We start from the raw sequence: 12,454 nt of genomic DNA, 5'->3' as shown, positions 1-12,454 counted from the left end.
CCTCTGCCTGTCATTTTTTAAATGACCCTGTGACAAAACTCTCAGTCCCTATACTGATAAAGGACTGCTGCAGTATAGGCAGCGGTCAGCAGTAGTGCACCTCAACCCTATGTATTGTGGACCTATACCAGTCCTTATGGAATAGCAGACTGTACCTCACTCAACCCTATGTACTGTAGCACCCTAGACCTTACCAGTCCTTATAAGGACCTTTGTGGAACAAGTAGGCTGTGAATGATTAGCAGACTGTACGTCAGTCCCTATACTGATGAAGGACTGCTGCAGTATAGGGCAGTGGTCAGCAGTAGTGCACCTCAACCCTATGTATTGTGGACCTATACCAGTCCTTTAAGAATAGCAGACTGCACCTCACTCAACCCTATGCACTGTAGCACCCTAGACCTTACCAGTCCTTATAAGGACCTTTGTGGAACAAGTAGGTTGTGAATGATTAGCAAACTGTACGCCAGTCCCTATACTGATGAAGGACTGCTGCAGTATAGGGCAGCGGTCAGCAGTAGTGCACCTCAACCCTATGTATTGTGGACCTATACCAGTCCTTATGGAATAGCAGACTGTACCTCACTCAACCCTATGTACTGTAGCACCCTAGACCTTACCAGTCCTTATAAGGACCTTTGTGGAACAAGTAGGTTGTGAATGATTAGCAGACTGCAGCAGAAGGGCAGCAGCCTAGTATAATATTCTTTCTATATTTGGAAGAAAGAATATTATACGTGTACAAGCCTATTACCATACCAGTCCTGAAAAGAACCTTTGTGGACCTAATAGTAACAGCTACTGATTAAACTGACTGTCCCTCACTGCCTCACACACAGCTTCCTGCCTGTCCCTATATAAACTGCCAAAACAGAGGCTGCTGGAACAATAACTTGAATTGCACTTTTGTGGACCTAATAGTAACAGCTAATGATTACACTGACTGTCCCTGCAGCACACAGCATCCTGTCCCTTTCTCTACACTGACAAAAGACACTCAGGCTGCTGCAACAATCACTAGCACAGCACTGCCTCAAACCTATATCCTGAACTACACCTAACACCTATACCATGATACCAGTCCTTAAAATAACTTTTGTGGACTAATAAATAGCGATTTGGGTCACAGAAGTCTCTCCCTGCTCCATACAGCAACCTCTCCCTATAGTCCGCCGATCGGGCAGACGGCGAACAGCCGAAATTCGCAGCGAAACGACCGCCAGGCGAACCGTTTGGCCATCCCTATTCCTCATACCCTTCTGTCTTTTGAAAGGGTGAGGGGTACTCTCTGTTCTTGGTTTATGATACCTGTGCTCCTGCACCAATATGTGATCTATTTTGTTAATCTATCTAACTTGTATGTTATACGAAAATCTTTTTGTACTTGCTGATTACAGCACTCTGTAATGCACTCTTTTTTCAATAAAATTTTATTTAAAAAAAAAAAAAATTCATTTTTTTTGTTTATAGTGCAAAAAATAAAAACTGCAGAGGTGATTAAATACCACCAAAAAAAAGCTTTATCTGTGGGGAAAAAAACGACGTCAATTTTGTTTGGGAGCCACGTTGCACCACCGCACAATTGTCAGTTAAAGCAACGTAAAACGTGTTGTGGTCAGAAAGGGGGTAAATTCTTCAAGGGCTGAAGTGGTTAAATGACAAATTTGTTTAAAAAAAAAATTTTATTTTCCAGAAACCTGTGGCAAAACATAAAATATTCTATGGACTCAACATGCCTCTCAGCCAATAGTTAGAATTACTGCCTTTGATCTGATGTTCGCGGTGATACCTTACATGCATGTGTAATTGCTGTTTACATACAACACAAGACCAATGCTTTCGTTCACCTTTACGCACAAGCACGGTGCTTTAATTTTTTTCTGCTTTTTTATTTTATTATTACACGGTCCCTTTAATTTTTGTTTCATTTTTAATGTTAGCATAGGGAATGTAAATATCCAAGAAATATAAAAGTATCCATGCAATAGGTAGTGACAGGTACTCTTTTTTTTAAAACATGGGTTCTGTTAGACTCTAGATCTCTCCTCTGCCCTTAAAGCATCTGACCACACCAACATCATTGTGATAAAATGCTTTCCCAATTTAAAAATGGCACCGTTTATATCCTGCGAAACCAAAGTGATGAAACGTTTGTAGCGTCCAGTTTCTTAGGCTATAGAAATGCTTGGAGCCATTATGGTCTCCAAGCAGCTCTATGGTCAGCTGGTGGAACCACCAGCTACATTCTCAGGAGAACCAGAGAAAACTGTGGATGAGCTTCTAGAATTGCTTTTTGAGAAAAAAAAACGATACTAAGATGATGCCTAAACCTGCAGGCATCATTCTGGCATAACCACTCAAAGTTCAGCGACATACCAGTATGTTGTTAAATGTGAAGTACTAATGCTCCACTAAACGTGTACACGATAAATGTGATAAAGTGCTTAAAATACAAGAGATATATAAAAAGCAGCTGACTTCTAAAGTGTTGCCAACACCAAAAATATATGTGATTTTTAGTGAAGCAGCGCTAAATCATTTTACAAAAGTACTAAAATATAAAGTGCTAATAATGAAGTGCTAATACTATTCATGGATACCTCTAAACCGATCCTAAGGTATAAAGTGCTAATAATAAAGTGCTGATAACAATCTAACTTCCCAATGTGCAAAACAGTGCAATAGCAATGACATAAAAAAATAAAAAAAATAATTAATTAATAAAAAAAAATTAAAAAAATAAAAAGGGATGAGTAAGCCAAAATGTATCCAAAATAACTACAGGTACTAAGCAATAAGCTTAAGTGCAGCAAAGAAAGAAAAAAAGTCCAAATGCAGGAAATACAAAAGCTTGTAAATATCCTTCTCCAATCCACACCCTGTGTGTGTTAACCTCTCACCTCAAGGGAAGACCCCAATGGGTCTAGTCATGCATCAAATGAATGTAAACCACCGCTGTGTCCTTTTTCTCCTCCTTGGGTATATGCTAGACAGATGTCCCCCTAGTATCAAGGCTGTTTCTCCACAAACACCAAGTTCCACGACCAGCTCCTTTAAAACATTGTCATTACTTTCAGAGCTTCTGCCTCTAGAGATCGGCGCAGCTTCAGAAAAGGTATGTATAGCTATTTCTTCTTTACAGGGCTAGAAAGGTTAGTCTTAGATTGTGGATGCCTCTGCTTCATCCCACACAGACCACATTTCCCCTCCCCTGCACAAGCTGGGGGGGGGGGGGTTCACATTCACAATTAGAGAACCAGAAACTGCAGTACCAGTATGTTGCTGGTCCTTGTTGGGCATTTATTATAATGTTCTTTTTTTTCATGCAGCCTGTGTGCTGAATGAAAAAAGAAAACAGATTTCTCCATTCACATTGATCGATGTGGATGAAAAAATCTCTGCCAAGAAAAGTGAAAAAAAAAAATGAACTCCGAAGCTTTCTGTCCACCCCAGCCCCTATACTTCAGCATACATGTTCATCTTTTTTTACTGCAGTGATGACATCACCTCCTACAAAAGTTGTTTTCTGTCAGATTAAACAGATCAGTGCTGCAGCTGAATGGCGTACCTGCAAAGCAAACAATGGTTAACAATAAAACATGAAAATGTGGTTTGTTGGTGCCTGTAGGTGTCAATAGGACACCTAAAATAGTTTAACTGTGCAATGTCCAACAAAGTATATGGAATTTGCAATGTTTGGAAAAATGGACTTTGAAGGCATGTATATACATTTTCTTATAAAAAATAAAAAAAATATTCATATATCACAATATCACAATACATATATAGTGTTAAACATAAAAGTGGGACTAATTGTGGTTCCCCTAATGTAAGAATTGGATATCATTTCCTGTGTGACAATACTGAAAATATGTCCACACTAGGGTATCTTCTCAGTTGGGGTTCCACTTTTTCACTTGTAGATTAAAAACACTTCTGCTCTACATATTTTGTGACTATGACCATAGCTTCTTCAGGAGCTTGAATATTTCTATATGGTAAAATATTTTTAGTAACGATATACCATACAAAACAATTTACAATTATAAAATTAAAACAAACAGATGCAAAAATACATTCAATATATATAGGAAATATATCTGAACTCACTTGCGCAATGGGTACCAGACAGCAAGACCATCCCCAGGGCAACCACCAGAGCCCCCACAGCCAAGAGGTAACTGCAGCTAGCAGATGGTCAGGGTGTGGGGACATACAAGTTAACTAAAAAAGTAATAAGAAAAAGAATAGTGTGCAATTATGGTAAGTGGCTCCAGGTGTGATGGTATAGGGATGTATATTAAATTAACCAATACTCACTTATAAAAAAAACACTTAGCTTGTGAATTATAACAGATATTTATGGCAGACTTGCTTACAGCCTTGCAGGTCTAAAAAAGGACAGAAAGGAAAAAGGGGGAGAGAAGACACAGTTCTCCAATTAGGCTCAGTGCCAGCAACAAGAGGTACAAAGTATAATAATACAGTAATGTAAGTAGTACAGCAAGGAGCATGGATTTACCTTATAGCTGTGGCTGGTAAAATGAAACAAAGTCTGCTGCTCGTAAAAAGTAAACAAAAACTCTGCTGCTGATAGAAAGTATGGTGCCAGACTTGTTCTGCTATTGTCCCCTTAGAGGGGAGAAAATAGAGAGATGCTATAGTCTAACCACCGTGTCCCCAAAGCACATGGGGACAAGATGCTTTGGGGGTGACTCCAAAGCACCCCCCATGTTGAAGGGGGACCTCTTTTCCTGTGACCTGACAGGTTGTGTGCTCGGATAAGGGTCTGGTATGGATTTCAGGGGGACCCCTACGATATCTTTTTTGGTGCAGCGTTCCCCTTAATATCAATACCGGACCTGAAGGGCCTGGTAATGGACTGGGGGGGAACCCATGCAGTTTTTTTCAATGAGTTTCATCTATATTGCCAGGACCCGACAATTCATTACAGCCCCAAGCAGTTTTAAAATTACTTTTTTTCCTTTAGAAATGTAATTTTGCTGTGGTGCTGTTCTAAACACAGGAAACGCACGCCACTTTACCAGCATACTATAGACACCCTCAGGCACAGAATATTTCATTTTTATTGTTTCACTTTAAGCATTATTAAAATCACTTCTCCCGAATAAACTGCCCTTTTTAAAACTTTTTTTGGCATTGATACATGTCCCCTGAGGCAGGACCCAGGTCCCCAAACACTTTTTTATGGCAATAAATTGCATATAAGCCTTTAAAATTGGCACTTTTGTTTTTTCATGTTAGTGTCCCATAGACTTTAATGGGGTTCTGTGGCTTTCGAATTTGCCGTGAACACCACATAATGTTCGCTGTTCAGCGAACAGACTTACGTTTGACATGAATATCAGGCTCATACCTAGTTACCGCCTTTATCTGATGGTTTAATCACAGTATGCTATTTTTGATGTAATGAAGTCAGAGCTTGCTGCTGTTGAGGTTAGACGCATGAGAAAATTGGGGCATGCGTCTGATCTCATAAGAAAGGCTGATATTTGGAGATTGGGCATAAGATCAGGAATTTGATTAGATTGGGTCCTGAACCGTGAGTCATGACGTGTGTCCACATGAATGGTTTGACTAAGGTCTGCCTGGGAGGTCTCTTTATATTCACTATTTTCTTCTAACAGAAGCATTAGGTCTCTTAAAGTGCTAAAATCACGCATTGTGACATTTTTAATTTTTTCAGATAGGTCTCTTTCTTCCCTTGTTATTTGCTTATCTTTATCAAAAATATACTTATAGTTAAGTTTCTTTGCAAAAAGATAGAGATCCTTAATGACTTTGTATTTGTCCAATTTACTTGTGGGACAGAAACTTAAACCCAGTTTCAGAACTGCCAGTTCATGCTGGGAAAGGGGGTAGGGTGTCAAAGTGATGACGCTAACACTACTGTAAAACACAGTAACAATAAAAGATTACAATATAGCAGTATAGTATACAGTCCAGTAAAGTAGAGTAGAATGGTGTACCTGCAGGGCAAACAATGGTTAACAATAAAACACAGTAACAATAAAACATTACGGTATAGTATAAAATACAGTAAGACAGTAAGAACAATAAAATGAAATTACAAATATTTTTGGCTTTTTTATTTATTTTATGTTTTTTTAAATATTTTTTACACTTTTTTTGTAACTATAAAAAACTTGAAACGTTCCAGGCTAGGGTCTCTCAAAATGCAATAGCTATCTAATAAATTTTGAGACCCTGTGTGAATGTGTGCCCTAAACTGTGCCATGTACCCTATACTAATAATCCACTAGTGTGTGGTAGCGACGGAAACAGTCCTGGATGCAGAGACCAGGTTAGCCAGGACAGGAGGGACAAAAATTTGCTTGTGTCACGCTTATATCAGTGTTTACTACAGACACAACATATTTTTGGGGTGCCCTTTGGGTAGGGGTACCAGGGAGGACATCTGGAAAATGCCTCTCATGCAGCTAGGGCACTGCATCAGGAGTGGAAAATTGGGCCATGGCACCTTCTGGATACAAAAGGACTGTGATGGAATTTTAGGAAGGATCCACTTCTTCCTGATGCTTTGTATAGTACATAAGTGTTGAACAGAGCCAAATGAAATCAATATACAGACATTTTTTGTACCAGCGTCTGGCCTTACAGTATGGCCCCATCATCTAGCCTTTGATGTCCACCCCTTCCATTTTAAGACTGTAGACGTGGACACAGAGAGGCTTCTCAACAACACCAGTCGCTGTTGCAGTTTGAACTGTCCTATCTGCGTGAACGGAAGATAGAACAAAAACATTCCATTTGTCCTTCCACCTCACTGCAAGCAGTTACATCACATCTGAAGCAGGCTCTCTCCCCGTCTAATTTAAGAATCACAAGCCATTGGGGGAACCTTCAGCAAATAGATCGCACTGTGCCACATGTGCTAATTCGTAATTCAAAGAGGTGTTTAAAAAGTGGCACTCTTGTGTAATAATTGTCCACATACAAGTGGTACCCCTTTCGGAATAAGGGTGACACCAAGTCCCAAACAATCTTGCTGCTGTTCCCTATGTAGTCTGGGCAGTCAGGAGGCTCCACACTGCTATCTTTTCCCTCGTAAATCCAGAAACTATATGTATAGCCTGTTGCCCTGTCACAGAGCTTAAACGTTTTGACCCCATATCTGGCAAGCTTACTTGGGAGAAACTGTTTCGAAAATAAGGTGGCCAGAAAACATAATCAGGGACTCATCTATGCAGACAGATTGTTGGGAGTATACAAGGCTGCAAATTTTAGGTTCAAGTGATTTTCGAGGGGCAACATTTTGTGGAACTGATCATATCCAAGGTCACCCCAAGGACAACAGGGTTAATTTTTGTGAAAGTGAATGAACTGCAATATTTGCTCCTATATAGTCCTGGCCACAGCAGCAGAGAACACAGGCATATGATGAATTGGATCAGTGAACCAATATGATAGCAATTCATTCTTTTTAGTAATGCCCATGTTGAGGGATAGGCTCCAATAAAGCTTTACATTCGGAAACCATGATATGTTTCAATGCAAATTTTTTGGCAAGGGTCAAATATGGGTTTGCGGTGATAAATTGATCGGCATATAAATTGCTTTGGTCCACAATAGATCTGTAAAGATCTTCTGTAAAAAACATCTAAAAAAAAACAAGGGGCGTTAAATCTGCTGTTTCCACTTGAATTCCATGTTCGCCAGTGAATGGGGGAAGTATGAGCACTGCAGAATCTGTGGGCTGCCAATCAGGATTTGCAAGCATATTAAGAAGGGCACTATGGGCTCTTTGAATTCTTGGTTGCTGCGGGACACTACTTTTGTTAGCCACTGCACTAGCTTAAACTGCACTTAAGGGACTTGCCAAGTCACCAAGTGTTACTACAGTGCTGGTTTGTCTATGACAAGGATGTACTAGGCTGCTAGTGCTCACCAGTTCACCAGAAGGTAGAACGGCACTAGTACCGGCACTCTGCTGCATACGAGAATCATGCAATTGTGGCACCTCAGAAACAGGGGAATGGGGTCGGGTAAGCCTTCCCTTAGCAGGGACCTCTATTCTGTCCTCAGGGCCATCTGTCAGGGTGATGCTGCTCTCTACAGGTTTGAATACTGAGCCTGCTTCTGACAGGGGGGACTCCCCATTGCTCTTATCTGTCATACTCAGTATTATGAAAGGCCTATTTACTATTGTACCTTTCATTCGACATTTTTGGTCAATAAATTTATAGGTACCTAGTGTGACTCACAGAAAAAAAAACACCTGGGGGCGTGGCTACCGCGCCCTGGTGGATGGCCGCATAGGGAAAGAGCTCCGCTCCAGCGACGGGAATCTTACCACCCTAGGAGTCCCCCGGGCCGGCAAAACGACGGAGAAACACACCGGAGAGTCTCCCCACCCTCCGGAGATGTCGCCAAAGCGGAGAGGTCCCGCGCAGCCCTAAAAACTTCCGGATTTCTTCCCACCGGCGGCCCGCGAATCGAGCCAAAATGGCGCCGGCGGCAGCATGCACTCCTCCCCTGGATCTTCTACGGCCTCCTCCAGGAGCCCAGCACCCAGCGTCGGACAGGGGAGAAGGTCGCCAGGGACATCCACACCGATGAGCAGCAGCCCTGCAAAATCTAGGCCTAGGCTATCAGAAGCAGCATTGCAGGTTAGTGCTGAACACAACTCCTCTGCTGATACCAGAGAACTCACTGAGTGCATCTCTGAATTCCCTGCCACCAACCAGCCTGTCTCTGAATCCACTCTCAAGGACATGCTTGTCTCCCTGCGTGCTTCCCTACACACAGACTTCATGCAGTGTATTAGCAATTTCAAAACTGAAGAAGGAGTGCTTACTGGGAGAGTGGATCATGTGGAACAGAAAATGGGGGATTTTGCTGTAGCCCATAATACATTAGTGGATGCACACAATGATCAATCTGAGGACATTGAGTGGCTCAAATCCAAAATGGTGGACCTGGAAGACAGATCCAGACGCAATAACGTTAAAGTGAGAGGAATCTCTGAGTCTGTCTTACCTGCCCAGCTTGCCCAACATGTCCAAGACCTCATGAAAACCTTGCTGCCCTCTCTATCAGATCAAGAATTGATTATTGATCGCATCCATCGGCTCCCTAAACCTCCGCACTTGCCGCACAATATCCCGCGCGATGTTCTGATGTGGTTTAATTTTTTTTCATGTAAAGGAACAACTACTGCCAGCATTCAGGAGGGAGGCCCAGCTCCCAGATAGGTTCTCTCACATACAAATGTACGCAGACCTCTCCCAATTTACCATGCAGAGGTGTAAAGCACTCCTGCCTGTCACTAAAGCCCTCTGGAATCATGGAGTCCCATATCGGTGGAGCTACCCCCTGAAACTACTGATTACCTACGAGGGCAAATCCTCCGTGTTACTACCCTCCAAGAAGGGCTGGATCTGCTACGCAATCTAGACATTCTCCCCGAGGAACATACTGCACCTCTGGCTCCGTCCCCGCCTACAAAGTTGGACACTCAGGGGGACTGGCAGACAGTACAGCGGAGAAGAAAGCAGAAAAATAAAAAAAAGGGTTCCCTGATGTAGACTGCTGCAACACCTTTATCGACTGATGTTTCCCAGTCGCTGGATGCACTCCGATGCTCACCCTCAATTCCCCCCACATCAATGGGCATCCATAGTGCCTTCCGATCTCATTGGAGATCATCTTTTTTATTACTCCCTGTTCTGGACTTTTGTTTCGTATTATTTTTATTTTTTTTACAGCTGTGTTACAGCACTGTTCTGGTCTGTCTGTGTCCGAACTGCTCAAATTCATTCTGGTCCTTCTCTTATATGCATCCTGGGAAACCCGAATCCTCAGGAAACTCCGGAACTTACCTTGAATGGAATTCCACCCCACCTGATTTGCATTTCACGCCATTTTCAATGACGCTTAATTTTGTCTCCTTTAATGTACACGGCCTAAACCATCGGGTTAAGCGGAACTCTGTGTGGAAGGAGGCCTTAAATCTAGGGGTGGATGTGTTATGTATTCAGGAGACTAATTTTTTAAACTCAGCCACTCCTAGGTTCCAGCACAAGAGCTTCCCTCACATATTTCAGGCCACCGCCTCAGAAAAAAAGAGGGGAGTGGCTATTGCCATAAAAGACACAGTGGCCTTTTCCCTTTCTGAGGTACTGATTGATCCCGAGGGGGGGTATTTAATTCTGCTAGCTGAATTGAACAATAAGGCATATACTATTGTGAATCTTTATGCTCCCAATGTGCACCAGCTACGGTTTCTGAATAAACTCTTTTGTAAGGTCAATAAGTGTCGTAGGGGGTCATTGGTTGTCTGTGGAGATTACAATATGACGGTCGACTACACACTGGATACTACATCCAGGTCTATCGATCCTTGCCGAGACTCCAACCCCTTTTGGCTGCTGAGGATCTATATGATGCCTGGAGATGCCAACATGCGAGCGAGAAAGACTACACGTTCCACTCCGCTAGACACAACACCTACTCCAGGATCGATATGATTCTGGTAGATAAGCTGTTACTGCAGGCAGTGTCCTCCTCCACCATCCATGACATCTCATGGTCGAATCACGCACCCGTATCTATTAAGGTGGTGGAGGGGCACGCTCCATGCTCAGCCTATGTTTGGAGAGCAAACTCCCAGCTATTCTAGAACTCCTCGCATGTTGCTGCTATCTCTAAGAACCTGACTGAATTCTTTGAGATGAATGCCCGCTCAGTACGAAGTCCTACTACCCTTTGGTGTGCCCATAAGGCTTTCATAAGGGGAATTATGCTCCAAATTTGCTCTAGGGAGAAGAGAACCAGGACTCAGCAACTGGACTGCATCTTGGCGGACATTCGGACCTTAGAATCCTCCAACAAGCTTAAGCCGGATCACAACACGGCCCATAATCTTACTCAGCTCCGTGTTGACCTCCGACGCTTACTGCTTGCAAAGTACGATAAATATGTGTATTCTCTCAAGCTGTTGCACTATTCTTCCAGCAATCGTGCTGGCAAATATCTAGCCAACAGGGTGAGGGCAGCCAGGATTAAGGCCAAAATTCCTTTCATTTACCACCCTATAAATAACGGAAAGAAAATTAACCCACAAGAAATAGCGGACGCCTTTGCTGATAATTACTCCTCCTTGTACAACTTAAAGTTGGATGCAGACACTCCCCAGCCCACAGATGATAGCATACAATCTTTTCTCTCTAGTATTAATCTCCCCTCTCTTACTAATGATCAATTGGAATTTCTTAACCAACCTATCTCACCGGTAGAAATAGGGAAATGCATTAAATCTCTCCCCATGGGCAAATCTCCAGGACCTGATGGCCTAACTAATGATTTTTACCGCACCTTCTCTGACCTACTTTCCCCAAGGCTTTCAGAAATATATGCTGAGGCTTTCGCCTCAGCTTCCTTCCCCCCTGAGATGCTTAGGGCTTATGTGGTCACGATTCCCAGGCTGGGAAAGGAACCTACTACCCCCTCCAATTTTAGACCAATTTACTTATTAAATACGGACGTTAAGATATACGCCAAAATTCTTGCCCAGAGACTTCTTCCCTTTATCCCTACGTTGATCCATCTGGATCAGACGGGTTTCACACCTGGACGGCAGGCTTCAGACGCCACCGGGAGGGTTATTAGTGTTATCCAATACGCAGGGACCTGTCGGACGCCTTCTCTGCTCCTCTCTTTGGATGCGGAGAAGGCGTTCGACAGGATCCACTGGGGATACATGGATCGGGTCCTACGGAAGTTTGGCTTCGGTGAGCCGATCCTCTCGGCTATTCTCGCTCTTTATTCCGCCCCTTCAGCACAGGTCTTCACCTCTAATATGTTCTCGTCTCCCTTCTCTATCTTGAACGGTACCAGGCAAGGGTGCCCCCTCTCCCCTACAATTTTTAATCTTTTGATTGAACCACTAGCAGAATAAATTAGATCTCATCCTCAGATCATAGGCATCCCAATGCAAAATGGCCCCCACAAAATCAAGTTATTTGCAGATGATATTATCCTTTTTCTAACCCTCCCAGCTTCATCCTTACCACGGGCCCATAAGGTACTTCAGGAGTTTAGCCTGATCTCCTACTACAAGGTGAACTTCTCAAAATCAGTTATCCTAGACCTAGACATCGAACCCTCCCTCCGTACTGACTTGATGACCACACTTCCATATACTTGGAGCAAATTCACTATCCCCTACCTAGGACTTCAACTTACCAGGTCAGCTCAGAATCTGGCGGATGCTAACTTCCCCCCACTTATCGATAAATTAACCAAGGAGGCGGGCAGACTGGCCAGATCTGAGCTTTCGTGGTCAGGGCGCCTTGCATCTTTTAAGATGCTGATGCTCCCCCAAATTCTGTACATGTTTAGAGCATTGCCTATCACCCCTTCCGGGAAACATTTCTCCGGACTTAACTCTCTAATGCATAAATTCATTTGG

This window comes from Lithobates pipiens, unplaced genomic scaffold, assembly GCF_037356315.1.
Source record: "Lithobates pipiens isolate NorthernLeopardFrog02 unplaced genomic scaffold, aLitPip1_a1.2 Scaffold_19, whole genome shotgun sequence".
In the NCBI taxonomy this organism is placed as follows: Eukaryota; Metazoa; Chordata; class Amphibia; order Anura; family Ranidae; genus Lithobates; species Lithobates pipiens.
Note: the sequence above shows the minus strand (reverse complement) of the source record.